Consider the following 19,165-nt stretch of genomic DNA (forward strand, 5'->3'; position numbering starts at 1 on the left):
TGCCCACGAAGTGTCCCCTGGCTGCCCACGAGGTGTTCCCTGGCTGCCCACGAGGTGTCCCCTGGCTGCCCACGAGGTGTCCCCCGCGCCGCGCAGCCCCGCACGGAGCTGCGTCCGCTGCTCTTCATTACCTTCGTGCTGGCGATGATCTCTGCTTGCTCTGTGGTCCGGCTCGGGTGTCCGTGTGCTGAAACACACGGCCGGCGGGCTGGGACCGAGAGCGGGATCTGTGCAGCCCCCGGATCGCACAGGGGTTGCTTCTCTGGAGTGGCGCTGCTGGGCTTTGGACATCTGATGAGATAAATAAGAGGCTTTATGCTAGAAACAGAAGAAGGGCAGAGAGCAAATAGTGTGTTTAGCGAAATATTAATCGTATCATTTATTAATTGACTGGTTTCCATTCGTGCCCAGATTTTGCCGATGACGCTGGCAAGCACCCTTCCAATTCCTCTATGCTGCCCTCAGCAAGAGAAAAAAATCTTTTCTGTATAAAACCAGAGGCAACATTCGGCAGGCAGAGGGTACAGAACAAACCAAAGAAATGCAACTGGTCCATACATGGGGTCATATCCCAACCAGTGCACAGGGTGATGAGAAAAGCCATGAGAGGGTGCTGAAGGTCAGTGTCAGCATGGGGCACCATCTGTTTTAAATTCTACTTTGAAGCTAACATATCTTGGCCTCTGTACTCAGCAACCAGAGTTTTCTGTCCCCACAGGTGCATATGAGTGCATAGAGGAAAGTACATTGGTAGGTTTTGGATATGGTCCAATGAGCCCAAGCCCAAAATGGATGACCTCCACTGACTGTGAACTGATCAATTTTATGTATTCAAACAAAAAAAAAAGGTAATCCTGCCTAACCTTTCCAGATTATTCTCCCACAGCTGTGGAAATGTCACCACACTCTATTTATCTTCAGTGCAAAGTTCACATGACATTACATGGTATTCACAGCATTGGCTTTCTTTTAAAAACTAATTTGCATTCAAGGATAGACAAGGGAATATATGTGGCACTAAAATAGTAAAATATGTCCAACCGTTTTATAATTTGGGAGTCAAATATCCTTCACTGTTGAGAAAAATGCAGAAATGTGGTTAAATTATCCCAAAATTAAACTGAAATTTGAATACAACTCTCAATATTTCAGCCATAAAAGACCAGTAGTAGCAACACTTACACAAATGCAAGAATATTGTAGGCAATATGAAAATGAACCATTTAAACACTAGAAAGGGAAAGTTATAAAATCTTGAGCATTAAAGGCATTCATTCTAGTTCCCAATATGCCAGTATTAAATTCCACATGTAATTAACCATTAAGAATCATAAGAAAATTTCTGAATAAGTATTTTCCAAATTCCTGGTTGAGAGAAGAACTTCATGGCATGACGTTATTCCATAACTCAGATTATGGATATTTTGCATCCAATGAAAGAAGGAAATTCCAGATCAAAAGTGAGGAACACCTAGATACTCTTCTACTTCTCCAAACAGCCTCCTTTGTTTGTAAAAAGATAAAAATACTTCTCATTTTAAAAACTAATATCACACCAACTCTGTCTTTAGAAATTCATGAACTTCAGATTACCAGAAGACAGGAACATGTATTAGAAACTGCAATTCTACATGTGCAATTTTCTCACATTCCTTTCCAACTTCCCACTGTACAAACAGGTATATTTTGGCCAATCAAGAATTAAAATTCTTATGTTGTTTCCCAGCATAGTTCAAGGAATGTCTAATAATCACAGCAAGATTTTGAATGTAATTATTGGGAAAGTAGTACAAGATTAGAATAAACGGGTGGCCAGCAGCCTCAAGAAAGTGAGGAGCTCTCTTTTGATAATTGTTGCTCCTCTTCTAAGCTTACTCCTCACACTCTTCCTCCTGGCGCTTTGCAAGATGTTTTAGACAAGCTGTGGCAGGTCCTGAAGCATCTTGAACACAGATACCAAAATAGTAAACTGCACTGAGCGCTACAGAAACTGCTTATAAGAGACAGGAGTCCAAGTCTGAAAGGCAGCACTGATCCATCCTGTATCAATCAAATTTTTATTCTTTATTGATCAGAGTACCTAAATACTGAAAATTTCAAGTCCTAGTAAACATAGTACAGTAGCCTAGCCAAGAATGACATCATTGTGTCACTTTAAAAGAGAGTTAGAACTTCAGGGGAAAAAATAAAAGCTCATCCTGGGTAAGTCATACAAATATTACCTTAGCATTGTAATTATAGAAGTTTAATTGTGTAGAGAACTATTTAAGTTAGCTTTGTAAGTATCACTCTTATTTTATATAACCCTTCAGTATAAAACAATATTTAAAACAATGCTTTATAGTTTCAAAATACCTTGAATAGTAGGAGGTTGTGGTTTGGCTGCCAAGTAAATTACAGAGACGAATACTCTCCTTGGGTAAGAACAAAGGAGGCGGTTCAATAGCAAGCTTGTTCAGGGAACTGAAAGTAGTTATTTCACAGTTTCTGACTTTAGATCTTTAGGGTCACTGTTCAGAGGAATGGAGAAGATGCTCTGCTTGTTCTTTGTCCAAAGGCAAATACAGCAAGGTAAAACTGCAAATCTTAAATGCAGCAACCCAGAGATGGAGAGAGCGGGACAAGGGTGTGTATGTACCCCAAAACTGTGAATAGCATCTACTGATGCATGCATTCTTAAATTCCTTTCAAAAATGGTATAACTACAATGTGAGATTTCTATTTTGTTAGTCTATACCATACTGCTTGTCAGCATTTTCCCTTGGTGACTGCTGCTGTATTTCTCATAACCTCTCTTTTCATGTCTGAAATTGGTAGGGTTTAAGAAACCCTATGCAGACTGCTGAGGAAAAGGAAAGCTAATGCTGTATACATACATTTGCAGATATTATTGTCTAGTCACAAGAATTTTCTGCTGAGAGAATGTGAAAAGCCTCTTCTCTTTCAGATTAAAAACTCAAATTGTCACAGCAAAGAAATTTCAAAATCATGGTTTTCAAAAGTACAGATCTCTTTGTGTTTCTACCTTTCCACAAAGCTCCCTCATGTTCCCCAAGCCTTGCTACACCAATGTTTGGAGTGGCTGGGCAGTTCGGGGCTGAATGCTAAGGATTTTCCCACTGCTGGCAGTCCTGAGTTGAAGTTTGCAAAAGCTGAGAACAGAAAAGCCAAGTTTGCAAAGAGCTGCATGCCTGGCTCCAGAGTTGTGGGTTCTCAACTTGCCATTGCCCCTTGCTCCACAAAGCTGGCAAATTCTCCTCATGCCTCCTCAGCAGACAGTTCTATTCCATTTTTGCTAAAACATCTTCCCACAAAACACTCCAATTTTTATGTCAGCACTTTTAAATGAAAAGTAGTTCCACCTAAAAATAAACAACTAGCTTCAGCTTTGAGAGCTGTAGATTAGTTAATTGCATCAGCAAGTGCTGACTTTGAAGCTTAGATATAAACACCTCTTCCATACCCTACCAAACTCTGCTAAGAAAGGATGATTTATAGAGCAATGCAGAAGCTGTCAGAGCCTGAGGCTTGGGATTAAACTCTTTCTTAATACTGGTTGATAATACTGCATTCTATGACACCCAGAAGGGATGATACAATGCAGCAGGGAGGAACCACAGGCTTTTGATCACACTATTTTCTGTTCCTGTTAATTATCTCCTAGGTCAGTGTGCATGTACTCTGCATATGCATCTGCTAATGGCAGAATCTGTTACAGTCACAGTAAAAACATTTTGCAAACTGACCTGAGTAATAAGATAGGGCAATGTTATGTTTTGTTTCACAAATAATGTCCTTCTGTTTGGGTTCACTTTGCCAATTACATTCTAAATGCTTTTATCACACTCTACTGACCCCTAAAAGTAAACTCTAAAATTCATAGCTAACTTCCTCTCCCATTTCAACTTAACTGGGGGGAGGCTTATGCCTTTTTATGGGAAGCAGTGATGAGATATTTTTCTTAGAAACAGTTAAAAGTAACATCTGGAAGATTTAAAGGTCATGCCACCTGGCCGCCATGTGAATTATATTCTTAATACCATGAATTTAAAGTAGGGGAAATGCATCAAAAGCAGCTGAATATGCAACCCTGATTGCCCTCAGTTCTAGGAAGCCCTGCACAGAAGAAGGAGCACAAAGGTACTGCAGCCCTTGGTACCAAGAGACACCAAAGTCTGGAAGTATGTGAAAATGTACTGGCTTCATATTGACTCAAACATATAGGTTAGACATAGATGGTACTATGAATGTGAACATAGAGTTCTAGGGCAACCAGTGGAACACAGATTTAAAAACTCTAAAATAATTCTGTGAACCATTCTGATCCCATCACTGTGGTTGTGCAACTCTCTGGCTCCATGTCCTATTGCTGGATTTTCTGTTTGGATAATATACAAAAGTATAATCTACATAGTGTATCCTAATCATTTGACATTTTAAATTGGTTTTAACTTCAAAATAAATGAAATTAAAGTTTAATTTGGCAATATCATATTAATGACATGCAATATCTGTTACATATATTATTTAATGTGTATAATATTTCAGAGTCTTCAAACAGCATACCGAAACCTCCATATCACAAAAAGCAACTCCCCTGACATCTGAAGAGAGGGGACATCAGCACAGGTCCACAGGCAGGTGGTTACACTAGTCCCACAAGGTCCCACTGCCTCCTTCTCCCAGCTGAGGCCCGTTTAGATGGACATCTGAATCCTTCTGTAGCCCTTCTGTCCCAACACATGGCTCTGGTGGCTGAGGACCAGGCCACAGTGCCACAGACACAGTGCCACTGCTAATCCATAACACACTGTGTGACACAGTAGCAGCAGAGCAACTTCAGTGACTCATGAATTGCCCAATGCTCTCAAGCCCCATTAGACAGAGGATATGAATTATGAGCAGTTTGTGAGCTTGAGTCAGTGTTAGTACTCACTGATGAGCAACTTCCCATCTGAACGCTAGGCAAAGGACAGGAGACTTTCATTGTCCCAAAGTGTCCTGTAGTTCAGCCTACCCACACAGGCTGCACTGGTCTAAAGGCTGGAGTAGTTACTTTGGTGGCATTATTTAGAAAAAGCTCAAAGGAATTTGATAAGCCTCTCTGGCCCCTAAGTTTGTCATGAGACTATTTTTTTCAATTCCTACAAGCTGTGGCAAGGCAGTATATGTGTCTTAGGTGACACTCCTATGCCAAGGCGCCTCGGGATGGTGCACAGTAACCTACCTCACCCTCATTGCAAAGCTACATCACCTGCTGCACCTGCTGCAGTCATAAAGAACTGCTTGCCCCAAAGCATACTTTGATCACTATAACTACTTTTTCTTTCTTTATTCAGAAATTTGTTTTTCTCTCTCCCAGACCTCTCCTAATTTCTGTCTGCAAGAGTTAACTACATAAAAATTTAACTGTCCCTCTGCAACATTTTTGAACTATTAAAGCATGCAGAGATTCAAAAAAGGGAAGAAAATCTGCTCCAGAGAATGGGAGAACTGTTGAAATTATGGTGCTATATTTTGAAATTCTTCTTGGAAGAAATACGTTGCTGAAAATAACAAATATATATGTGCTGGTTATTTAAGAACTCCCTGCCTACATATCTTTGCCCCTGCCAGTTAATACTTAGATTTTTATTAAATATTGTTACTTTCTTGATCAAATCATGTTAAAACTTAATTGGCAATGCTTCTTATTTACATATTTTTATTTACCCTATTTTTCTCTTCCCAAGCCAGCTGGGTTTAGCCACAGAGCCCCATTCCACTAACCTTAAAAACAACCCATTCCTTTTTACATCTTCATTTTTTTCCTGTTATTGTGCTGGTTTATCCTGTTGAGTTTTTATTCCTCTTCAGCTACCATATAATTTTTCCTGAGCACCAGCATTACATAGGCTTGAATCTTGAGGTAAATATAATAACTTCAAAGAGTTTGTACATGTATATCTCTGTTCTGAGGCCTTAAACTAGAAATGAGCACCAAATTTAGGTCAGATCAGTTACACAAATCAGCCTTTTATTTAATTTGTTTTTGCTGGTATCCTAAGCATTGTAGTATCCTGTGGTGGCATATGCAATCAATAGAAGTCAGTTATGTCTGTAACACTCATTGTAGGTTAATAAAAACAGAAGTAACACACTGAGATCTCATTGTCTGTGTCATCATTATCTGTGTCAGTGGTAAAGACCTGGTTGTAATTAGAACCCTTAGATCTTCTGAATGTAAGTGTTGAAGGGCTCTTTAGAGTTTTGGAAGGACTTGCCTGGAAGGATATGAGAAAGATCTGGAAAAGAGTAGTTCCTCCCTATAGTTAACTAGTACCATTCTGGAGGGAATGTATTGCATGTTGGTTAAAGTCTATACCTTCTGTTCTACCCAGACCTTTGAGTGAATATTAAAACCCTTCCTCAGCCACAAAGGGAAATGGTGAAATTCTTAAAATCATATTGGAATCCACTTTTCCTGATGAGCTAAAGGCTTTTATCTGAGCAGAACAAAAAGTAGTTACTTTAATAAAATGTTACATCAAAAAGTCTAATGTAGGTAAAATAGTTACATGCAAAACCTTAAGGCATAAGATAGAAGGCAGGGACCCACATGTACACAATAAAATTAGTATGTTTCCTTGTTAAAAGGATGCAGTTTAATTCAGCCCAGATCATTTGTGTCTTTCGTTTTGAAAATCTTGATTATAAATATCTTTTCCCTGAAGAATGCGTGACAATGCTTGATCATTTATTTGCCTTCAAATATTTTTCAAGGCCAAATTAATTAGCTATGTGTTTCCCTGAGTTAAAAATCAAAATGGTTTTGCCTTGGCTCCGAGTAGTCAAGTTGCAAGAAAGATGCTGCCTGACTTAAATGCCCTCAACACTTGAATCAGAAGAAAGAATTTTGGATGCTGACCACAGATTCACCATGTATTTGTAGGCTGAACATTTAGTTGGATTTGTAATAGTTGAACATGAATTGGCCTCCTTATAATTTGTCTTTCTATAATTTCCATTAACATTTTCTGTTTGTCAGGTAAAGCATTAGCATATGGTGACCTATAACACATTTGCCACATAGTGAGGCTAATGAACATAGAAGTACTTTATCAACTTCATCTATTGTGCTTTTACCAGCTGATAATTGCCATAATGGGGCATTTGCTATTTTGATCTTGTAGAGCATGAAGTCCCATTACATTCATACACTAATCTAGGCCATCTATCAGTCCCTGCTCACGTCAATAACTGTTTGCAAACTCTGTTCCAAAATATTTTGCCCCATGCTGTTTTGTTCCTGTGGTTTCTGCTGCTTCCAGCACACCAGGTGTCTGACACCCACACCTTTCCCAAACCCCTCCTGCTCTAAGATGTACTTCTCCTGTGAGTCTGTCATACATGGCTGTGTATAGGAGAAAATGATGGTGTTTGCAAAACAACAAAAAAATCCTCTCCCACCACAGACTGTAGAAGAGCAAATAGTGGGTATTTGAAAGGTCAGCTATTTTAAAGCACTTCAAATGATTAAAAATGTCTCCCCTTCAGATAAATCTAGGAACCATAGCCAGATACTTGATAGAAGAGCCCTTCATAATAAAAATATTTCCAAAAACCTTTTGAGTCTTTCTTCTCATGCTACCTTCTGCTACAAACTTTTTCTCTATTCCAATTTTTCTGCATTTGGATTAGAGCCATACAATAAAATTAAGTCATATAACATCTTTAGTTGCTTAACAGCAGTCTGGTCTATGAAACTCAGCCTCATCCATGAAAATGTATCTTTGCAATTTGCAAAGCTGGTAAGATACTTACATATTCCAGAGAAAAATGCAGTTCAGTGACTTCAGTAGCTACTATTAAGTATCTGCTGTACAAATGACACAGTCATTGCATAAAACAATCAGTTCAGCTGGCCAGAGCTCCTGCATCCTTTGGATATGTTCTTTCATGAATAGACCCTCTTATTTTTCATCTCAAATCTATTATTAATAACATACTCTATGATCATCCAGACACAAAGAATTAAGACAATAACTCTCTAAGTGAAAAACAGAGCCTTAGCTTTTCCAATGGAATTGCAGCCATTAAGCCTCTGCCAAAAGACCATTACTTCAGACAGAAGGATGAGCAATTGCCATGCAGGCTTGGAAAGTATTCATACGTAGTCTATTAAGCTAAAACATTGCCTTTTCTTGGGAGTTCCCTGTAGTAGCACCAAATGCATCAACTAAATTACCTAATGAAAAGCATTTCAATATAAACCAATATTCATTCAATGTAACTGTCTCTGTTGTAATGATATAACAAGAATATAAATTTAAGTTTTTGTGTATGACAATCTTCCTACAGACAAGCTTAATGAAAGAAAATGGTCAAGGTAGATAATATTTCTGTGTCACTGAAACAACAAAAAATTCTAGAAACTAACTTCTTGGGATGAGGAGGGAGATGCAAAACAAGAAGCAACAATTTCCTTGTCAACAAGCTTTCCTTTATCCCACCTAACTTTGGACACTGCAGACGGCCCAGAGTAACACTTGGCTGCCTCTGTCACTCTGCGGCGTTGTGGTCTAACCACAGCCAGCAGCTAAGCACCACACTGCAGCTCACTCAATCCCTCCAGTGGTGGGGGGAAGAGAATGAGAAAAGTGAGAAAACTCAGGGGCTGAGATAAAGAGAGACATTTTTAACAGATAAAGCAAATGCCACATAGACAGGCAAAGCCAAATGAGGAATTCATTCACTGCTTCCCATAAGCAGGCAGGTGTTCAGCCATCTCCAGGAGAGCAGAGCTCCATCACATGCAAGGCTTCCTTGAGATGACAAACACCATTCCCCCAAACATCTCTTGCTTTCTCTTTCCCACAGCTGTTTATGTGAGCATGATGCCTTGTGGGCTGGAATACCCCTTTGGTCAGTGTGGTCAGCTGTCCAGCTGTGTCCCCTCCCAGCTCCTTGTGCAGCCCTGGCCTCCTCTCTGGTGGAGTAAGAATCAGAAAAGGCCTTGGCTCTGTGTGAGCTCTGCTCAGCAATAACAAACACATCCCTGTGTTACCAGCACTGTTTCCAGTACAAATCCAAACCACAGCCCCATAGCAGCTACTATGAAGAAAATTAACTCTCCCCCGGGCAAAACCAGCTCAAGTGCCTACACAGAGAGGGATTGTTCACAGTGTTCTCATTAAGGATTGCAGTGAGGAGCTAGGACAGGAGCAGTCACCATGTGGGCGTCACGTTGTCATGCAGAGAGGGCTGATGAATGCAGGCACAAGCACCTGCTGAAATCTCCGACTTCCTGACAGTGTGCATGGCACACTGCTGCTGTTGGACAGCCCCGATACCATCACACATCCCCATCCTTTTTTGTGCCATATCCATATGTTTAGGACTAGCCATTAAACTGACATTCTTCATGCATAACTTCATGCTGTTTTCCCTTTCAGAAAGTGACCTGTCAAAGGGAGAGAGCACACTGCACAATAATCATTTCTTGTCTGCATTATTTGAACACATGAAGTAAATACAGTTTATGGGCTGGAGAAACCAAAGTTTCAGCCTTCCAAATTTCATATCCTCTTTACATGTGTTCTGTGTATATTTTCTTCTTTATAGCTTTCACTACCTTGTCTTTTCAAAACCCAAGAATCCTTTTTATTTCACTCACCAAAATCTCAAACTAAGTAATTGTTTTACCACAGAGGAAGTTTAAATATGGAACTAGCACAAGGCAACACCCAAATTCAGAATGCATCCTGAAACACAAAGGCATTAGAATCTGAGATACGTATCTATCCACAACATCCTTCTCCCAAGTATCTCAGCTGAAGTTCTGCATCCGGTCTGCATAACTGCAATGCTCTCCTGACCCTCCTAAAATTGTAAGGAAACTCAGATCTAGATTTTAACTTTACACACAAGCATGTCTCCTGTTAAGAGAATAGAAATATTACAGGCCTCATAGTGCCAATTTTTGAGTTGTTCTTTCACTTGCAAATGTAGGGAAAACAAATTGCTACACTGCAGTTACAGGAGGTGGTATATAAGAATAAAAGCTGTATAGAATGTTCGTCATTAATTTACCTAAAAAACCTCCCCAAACCTGTACATTTCATATTTTAACTTTTCATCCAAAGAAATTACAATGTTATTCAATGAGATAGTCAAACTTCAGGAACTCTCTCCTGCACATGCAAAGTTTTTTTTCTGAATAAGAGTGATGACCAGAAGATTGCTCAATGAATCCATTGATCTATCTTCTGATACAACTTCTGCCCTGAATATACATCTTTTGGTCAGATTCCCAGACTGAGCTAAAGAATTTCACAAAGCTGCATCCTTTAACATTTTAAATATCCTATGGGGTTGTTGTCCAGTTGATGGACAATGTAGAAGTGATTTCAGGTTTAGAGACTGACACATCCCTAAGAGTTAAATACTTTTGTTCTTGCCTTTGTGTTTGCCACTTATCCTGAAATTATCCTTAATATAACCCAGATCAATACAGAACAAAAATGAAGAAGCTTGCATTCAGCATTGTACTGGAATAGAGAGAGCCCCTATACGAAGAGTTTCTTTTTCCTCCTTTGTTTGAAAAAATGCCTTCAGGAAAAGATACATTCTGAATATATTGATCCTTATTTATTTGATGGGGAGGGGTGTATTTATTAGTAGTAATTGACTACTATTAAAAATGCTAATATAATTATTCTTTATAAGTAAGTTTTAAAGTATTATGAGTTAACATTTTTAAGTCTCTATAGGAGGCAGAGTTGCTTTACAAATGGTTGCTGACAATTATACCTATTTTAGCTCTTTTTGTGTGCAATTTTACAATTTTGTATATCTAAGCAATTTAGACATGCCTTCTGGTTTCTAAAAATTATTTTCATTCTTCTTCTCTTTTCTTGCACTGTACAAGTCTCTTTGGCATGTTCCTAACCTAGGAGTACACTAGAGTGCACTATGTGTAACTATCTGTTAATCAGGTTCTCTGATTAACACATAATTGCTCTTAACAGTGCCTAGCTGAAAACAGTCGGCTTTTAAACTCAGCTTTTAATCATGTGTTATGAATGTTATGAATGACTTTCAATTCTTCATGCATAGTTACAATAACTTTTTCCTTTTAAACACAGCTCAATTTTCTTATATACTCTCTTGGCACAGAAGCTAGATTTATTTAAAAATTACTAACTTATGACTGGTTCTGTTGATTTTAAAAATAAAAAGGCATTGTCCAAAACTGTGAGGTTTGTAGATGTAAAACAAACATTCAGTGTGGAAATGTCAGGTAAAGAATTTGCTGAATGATACAGGACATCTGCAAAAGAAGAAACAAGATTTAACAATACTAAAGTCTGTATCAAATGTTTGACTAACATATTGACACATGCAACATAATACTTATCTGATGTTGTGTGTCTTACAGGTTAAAGAAATGTTCCAAGAACTTTGAGGTGTGCAGAATTATGTACACTAGTTGCAGCTCTTACAGTTCTTACTCATATTACTGTTGGCTGTGGAGTTCTTGTGAAAATATGAAATAACCTGTCTGAAATAATTCTGAAAAGCTGAAGTTTCAGACTCAATGAAACAATAAGTTCATAAAAAAGTTATCACATAAGTTTGTTTAAATTCTTTTATTTAAACAGAGAAATATGTAGGGTCAGGATTTTTCCCATGTCAGATTGTACAAAAATTAGGTATATTCAGCAGAATTTTGTCAAAACTGTAAAATATTATTGGTATTTAGCACTGAAGCCCTTTCAAATAGCTCAGTCTTCATGCCACTTAGAGAGCAATAGTTCTAAAAATATCTCTAGCATTTCCCTTTCTACCTTTCTTAAACTATGTCAGAAAATACTGTGGCCCCTTATCCATGTGAACAGAGGAGCCTACATAATTTCTTCAAATATGAACAGTTAATCTACAAAAAAAAAAACTTTTTCATGTCTTCTTTTTTCAAAGTTTCTAAAGTGCCATAATTAAAAGCATATCGGTGTGTCAGCCTGAGAATGTTTATACAGCAGAGTCAAATTGAAAAAGAGTACTCCCTTTTTCTGCCTCCAGGCAAGAGTTCTTGAACCACTATTAAAGAAGAGGCAGGACTGTACATGGGAAACCTACCATGTCCAGTAATGAGGACTTACACTGCAGAGACAGGAGACTGGGATGGAGTGATGATGCAAGTATAAACATATTTTTCCTCTCAATCAGTCTTGCTACACTGAGAAAGGGCAGACACACAGTTACTCAACTCTAGGTGAAAGGCTTAGTTTCATTCTTTTGCAAAGTCCTCAAAAATGCAAGTCCTTCTCACAGGCATAAACAGGGAAAAGAGTCAAACAGTTTTCCTATTTCCTGCTCTTCTTTATCTTTTCTTTTCTCTTTTCTATATTCACTATCGATTACAAATGGATGAATGTACCATAGACTGGTTCAGCACTGGTGAGAGCTCTCAGGATGAAAGTGGCAACCACTGCCAAGTGACTTAATTTCAAAACGGAAATTCTCCTATGAACACTTTCTGTAAGAGACTGACTGATTTTTGCTGCCAAATGAAACAGGCCAGTCCCATATTAATGACATTTTTGTAACACCTTTCCTTTCTAAACACATACTAGCAAAATTCTATCCATTATTTCAGTTAAGAGAATGTGAGGGAGGGGAAATGAAAGATGTTTTCTCCTGCCATTTTGACCCAGATTGCTAACATTTCATTCTATGAGCTCATCTGGGGTAAGCTGAATCGCATCTATGAGACATGACTCTTTTTTTTTCCCCTATTTTTAATGTAACAATTATATAAAACAGTAACCTCACGTTATCATCTATCAAACTAAGTGTGAGTCAGTAATTTTATTGGATTATAAAGTAGAGCACTTCAGAATTCCACCAGAGGGAGCTAGTGCGATTGAAAACTTGAAAAGCTAAGGTAAAAAAAATCAAACCCAAAAAACACTTAGGGAAAGATCATTACCCTGCAAAATAGCAGACTGAAAGAAATAAAGACTGATCTTCAGAAGCATCGTGTTTGTGCCTTTTGAAGCAAAATTCTTCACATGCAAAATAACACATAATGGAGGTCAATAACATAAATGAAAAACGTTATTTTAACAACCATGCTTATTTTTTTTCCCCCAGGAAGTGCATTATTTTGCATAACACTGCATTTTAACGACCCCTTATTTTGATCGTTTATTACTTCAGAAATGGAAATTAATTTCTCTAATGACTCTAATATTTTATTTTATATCATCTTCTGTGTTGTTACAATCTTCCATTTTCCATCTGCAAAATCAAAAAACCTATCCACTTCCCTTCTACTGCTCATTCACCCAACAAAAATTGTGTCAGTAGCCAAAGAAGCCAATCCCAGCACTGACAGGCTGAACAGGACCAGCAGTTTCTTCAAGCTTTTAGGTCACTCTTGCACTTCCATGACTGCGATAAGCCATAGGGCATCCTGGCTTTTCCTAAGGAGATAGAGTCAAACAAAAAAAAAAAAAAAAAAAAAAAGGGAGAGGAGAAGAAGAATAGTGAAAAAGAAGAAAAAAACCTTCTGAGTGGAGAAGTCAGAAGTAGGAGTAATAGCACAATACGTGGTAAAGATAAAAATCAATTTCTGAAATGAGAATTATGCCTTACTGCTTTTTACTGGTTATGAGGACCACTTGGGATTTCTCAAGGTTTTCCTGTGCATATGGCTTACTGCAGTCATTGGAGTATACCCCTAAGTTAGGCAAAGAAGAATGTGGTTTCCATGACAATGTGGTCCTTGTATCCTAAGAAAGGAGAAGGGAAGAAACCATTACCACCCTATGAAGCCACAGTTTCATCTAGAAAGGGAGATGTTCTTTTGTTCCCTGTGCACAATACAATGAAAGTGGAGACTGGAGGACCAGGAATGCATAGTGAAGCCTGCACTACAACAAATTGCTAGAGTGCTAGCAGCTTTGACATAGCTTGGTTGTTAAAGTAAGTAAATTGTCAACTTTGCCTTTTGCTGAGACTGTTAGCATCTTTGGGTTTTTTAACATTTTTCTTTTTTATTTTTCCCAAAACATTTATCAAATTCCAAAAGTCTTCTCTAGTCAAACTCTTCAAGCAAGACTGGTAACAGAAATTACACTATTTATATAAGCTCCATTAACTCACATACCATGTAGAAGATTCCAAACTGTTATTTGTTATGCTTTCTACTTTGTGTTCTGTGTTTCCACAGACAAAATGTACCTGATGATGCACTGTGATGTTTCGGTATCTGCTCACAATTCTGCTTTCTCTCTCAGCCCCAGTGTTTTTGAAACTCCAAGTTTTGTGTGTCCATCAGTATATTTTCCAGTGATACATACCTTTCTGTCATGCTAGAACTTCTCAAAAACTTTACAAAAGCAGCAAAACATACAGAAATTTCCTTTTATACTTTCACTACACAATCGGACAGTGTTTTCAAGGTGAGCTCAGTTTACCTTGTGTTAACTACTAGATAAAAACCAATTTCTATTCCTTCTTGGCTTTGCACCCTGATTTTTCTTCACCTTCTGATTTTTCAGTACTACACCAGTGCAATTTTTCAAAGTTAGACAACAGCAAGCACTGTTTAAGATCAGGAACATTAATACATTCTGAAGTGGCAGAATGTTTGGGTTTTCTTCCTGTCTTCTGCAGGGTCTTCTGTATATTTTTTATTTCATACCTTATGCAAGCACCAAGGTTTTGGTTTTAACAGCAACTCCTCCCTATGCTCATCTTTGGTTTCACTGTCCTGTTTCCCTATTGTAGTAAGTTTTCCTGCACTTGTCCATGAGGTAGGTCTTTATTGGAATGCATGAAAGTGTGATGATTTCCAAGTTAAACTCATTGTATATAGACTCATTTATAGTTTTGGAAAACCAATACATTTAAAAGTCTCCCCATGCTCTTCACAGTATAACTAATTTCTTTGCACGTGTCTTTATCTCATGATATCTTTGTTGTGTTACCTAACTTCAATCTATGATACTTCTTCCTGTGTTACTTTCTGTGAGTTTGACTATTCCATATTTTTCCTGTCCTTACACTAAATTTAGCTTATTATCCATTATGACATTCATGATTCCTTTTTTTAAAAAATTGAATGACAGTTGCTTACTTCTAGAATGGATATGATGTAAGAGTCAGTCCTGATTCTTATATAATAACTGTATATTAGAGTATTTGATTTTTTCTATGTTTGTCCCAAGAATTTTCGTTCATAGGCATTATGTGACATGTCTATTTTGAGGCTAGTCATTGACAATTTCAAGATTCTAAGAAATGTCATATTTCAAACCATGTCAGACCAATAGTGAAATTTTTGAGTCTACTGCAGTCTTTCATTACAGCTAGAAAGTTAGGATTATACTTGTAGTCATTTGGTAGGCATACTGTGGTATCCAGACTTACATTACAACAGAATACTTAGAGTAGTACACAGTCTATTTGGATTTTGGAGTGTCCTGATATGTGTCTAAAGACTTTGCTGCATAAACCTTCTTTTGAGATTACTCTGAAATAATATATCTCATAAAAAAAGAGAGGTTTATTCTGCATACAAACTTAAATCCTCGTCCTTTTAATTAGCAAGTCTTCAATTATCTTCTATTTCTAAGCAGAACCTCTCTCAGTTTTTGCTACTGTAAAGTTGAAATTATTTATTAAAACCAGCCAGCCTCTGTTTTTCCAGCTTTCATTTTTGAATGTTTATAGTATTTCTTTAGTGCATTTGACTGAAAATCCCTTCTGAGAAGAAGTGATGAGAATGCAGATCCCCTCTGAGAAGGAGTTTATTCTTATTGGAAGCATCCACTGGATGTAAACCATGCTATAGGAATAAAAATGGAACAGATTCAACTGTTCAACTTTTTACCTAAACAGAAAAAGCAATTCAGCATGGCCATTTCTTGTCTATTTAATTTCAAAATTCTTAGGACATAAATATTCAAGCCCTGAGATTTCTCCAACAAGTTTTTAAAAGGCTCCATTTATTAGAGAGTTCACATGACTCAACACAGAGGGGAAGCTGCCCAGCTGTGTGCTGCGTTTAGTACTGAATAACCTATGCTAGGCTAATAGGGGAAAGCCTCTTAAATCCCTCTTCCCACTAATCCCCCAGGCACTGATGTACAGTGTCACAGTCCTCTTTAGCCAGAATTTTTTCAGCTCTTCAGCTGTTAATTTCACATGGGATACCTGATCACTCCTTCCCTTAAGAAACATAAATGGATTTTTCTAATAACTTCTTAAACTTCATTTTAGCTAAATCAAAATACATTAGCACAGGAGATCACTGAGCCATACAGACCTCGCTACAAACCCATTACACTGGACAGAAATTGTGTAAGGCCAAAACTATACAGAAAGAAGCCCTGTGAGTTAAGATGCCATTTGATAACTCGTATGTTCTTATTGAAAAGCCCATTAAACTTGCGCTGTGAACATCACAGAGTGAGGGTACACAAATTAAAACGAAAATAAAACACAAAGAGCAGATGGAGTGTTGGATATGTGTGAATGGGCAGGAAGGAGAGCATACAAAATAGCTATGAAGATTAATCAGAATCAAATATATTCAAGTTGCAGCAGCTGTTCAGGATTGTGGCATCCTAAATACCACAGACAATAAAGGGCTTCCCTCCTCCTTTAGGATTTGGTTTTTTTCACTGATTTAGAAGAATTGATTTCTGCAGCTACAGGAGGCTCCATCACTGATCAGTGATGCACCTCAGGATGCCAATAACAATGTATGTTACTTGCCAAGGCAAATACATATCAGCAGGTGACTCAGGTGGATGACATCAAATTGAGGGAAGCAGCTGATTCCCTTGAGGCCAGGGCTGTCCCTAGCAGGACTCTGAAAGGCTGGGGACATGGGCCAGTGTGAATTTCTTCTAATTCAATTAAGGCAAACATAAAGTCCTGCAGCTTGGATATTATAACCCAAGCAGCCAGGAGCTGACTGGGTAAACAGCAGCTTTACAGAAAAGGTCCCAGCGAACAACAAGGGCAGGCTTGAGTGAGCGATTGCTCTTACAGCAATGCAAATGAGTGTACACTGGGAAATATCAGTAACAGCCTAGCTAGATCAAGGGAAGTGATCACTTCCCCCATCCCCTTCTGGCACTTGTGAGGCTGCCTATGGAGAGCTGCACACAGCCCGGGGCAGTGTGAAACAAGGAAGATACCAACAGACTACAATGAGTCTAGTGAAGAGTTACCAAACAAAGAGCTGGAGCACATGACAAACAGGGATTCACTGAGAAAGGCTGGTCAGCCTGAAGAGGAGGTTACAGGATGATCTGTCTTATGTCTTCAGCTACCCGTTGGGAGAGAATAAAGAAGAAGGAGGCAGACAGTTCTTGGAGGTGCACGGCAAAATGACCAAGTTGCAACATGGCAAATTCCAAGAAGGGGGTATGTGGAAATTCTTACCAGTGAGGGTGGACAACCTCTTGTGGCAAAGAGGTAATGGAAGTTCCCATCCATTATGAGATTCAAAACTCATCTGGACATTTTGCAAGATGAGCTTCAGCTAAGCAAGCTGAAGAGGAGGCAACTGGCATCCAGGTACAGCGATGTGCTAGATGCCAGCCCTGCTCCTGCCTATGGCTGTAATGGGCCTCTTACAGGTGACTTTCACCAGTCATGTTTTAGCAGCCACCAGGGACAAGCTAAACACAGAGCTCATGCAATGATGAGGAAACTGTGCAACAAGATTGTTAGAACTGGACACATGAAATAGCTGTATGTAGATCATGAGGAGGAAATGGAGCTTCCACAGATCTTGGAGCATTGATAGTAGTTCCCAGTACCTGTTCTGCTCTCATTTCCAGGTCTCTGTGAGAAATTAACAAGGAATGTATCTGCTCTGTAACTGCAAATCATTGCAGCCTCATAACAGTCCATCCACTTCAAAACAGCCCTTTTGCTCTGCTGACTCACACCTCCTTGCCCCTTCTTGCTCCCCCTTCTTAAGTGTTTTTGGATAAGTCATCTTCTTGTTTGGGGTACGTAAAGATGTCTGAAGCTCAGCTCCCTGGACACAAGGGTTAATGAACAGAAGGAACTAAGAAATTGCAGGCAAAAATGACCTAAAGTAAGCGTGTGTGATCCTGTAAAATGCAGACAGGCAATGTTTGATCCACCAGAAAGTCTCCCAGCTTCAAGCAAACAATTAAAATATTTTGAATAAAATTTGAACATGCACAGCAAGTGCAGACCAGCCTGGAAACACTGGTTTTGATCCTGCTCTGGGAGCTTTAAAGCCTATCACCAGATCACAGCCCTACAGTATGGCTCATTACACTACATCTAAAGTCTTGAAATTGTTATGAGACTGGTTGTTATTTTTCATTTTTCAGGACAAAATTTAAATCTGTTGCATCCACTGAGAAACACATTCAAATGTTTAAATGAGTAGGCCAATTCTCAGAAATGCATTGTTTACAGGTCACTTATATTTAGAAGTCTACATAAAGGAAGCTGTTTGCTCTTTAGCTATGACTATCTGAAAAGTTAAGCTGGGGTTCATTTATGCAAATACTAGCAGTAGTGGAGGCCATCAAAAGAGAACATCATTTGCTCCAATCACTTGCTTGTTATGTGGTGTTAATTCTTCATCTCAGAAGTCAGCAAATTAAATATAGTTTCTTGTCTAATGTCCCTGTGATGCAAACTTAGAACCACGTTTCTGCTGACCGGGCCAGCATCAAGCCAGATGGTCAGCCCATGTCCTTCTGCCTTTTACTCTCAAATCTCAAAGTAGCTGGTTTCCATTTCCCTCGTTCCTTTTTTAGGTAGGTAAGGAGCAGGTGCTCCGGTTCCTTAACCTCAAGGGCTGCTGACACCAGCACTTCTCAGGTTCCCGTAAAAAGAGACTGCGTAAACGACGAGCAGAACTACAAACGCAAAGACACCCGAGCTGGCGCTGCTGTGCCGCTCCCCCCACCTCCCGCCGGGCAGTTCCCTCCCGCGGCAATTTCCAGGGATCCGTGCCCGTAGCTCCGCGTGCGGCTGCGTGCGGAGCTGTCCCCGTCCCGGTCCCGGTCCCGGTCCCGTCCCCGTCCCCGTCCCGGTCCCGGTCCCGTCCCCGCTGCGCTCCCCCCGCCACACTCACCCGCGCACGCGCCCCGGCGGAGCGGGAGGGGCCCGCGCG

At 39.2% G+C, this 19,165-nt stretch overlaps 1 long non-coding RNA gene across 1 annotated transcript in view; it reads right to left on the reverse strand.

The window, feature by feature from the left end:
- LOC146763497 (uncharacterized) overlaps positions 1 to 19,116 on the reverse strand; it is a 132,930-nt gene extending 113,814 nt beyond the window's left edge. The window contains exon 1 of the long non-coding RNA XR_014951762.1: positions 132 to 19,116. This is a non-coding gene — a long non-coding RNA (uncharacterized LOC146763497). The remainder of the gene's footprint in view (positions 1 to 131) is intronic.
- Positions 19,117 to 19,165: the final 49 nt, after the last annotated feature.

The sequence above is a fragment of the Lonchura striata genome, chromosome 1A, assembly GCF_050655825.1.
Source record: "Lonchura striata isolate lonStrDom1 chromosome 1A, ASM5065582v1, whole genome shotgun sequence".
NCBI lineage: Eukaryota > Metazoa > Chordata > Aves > Passeriformes > Estrildidae > Lonchura > Lonchura striata.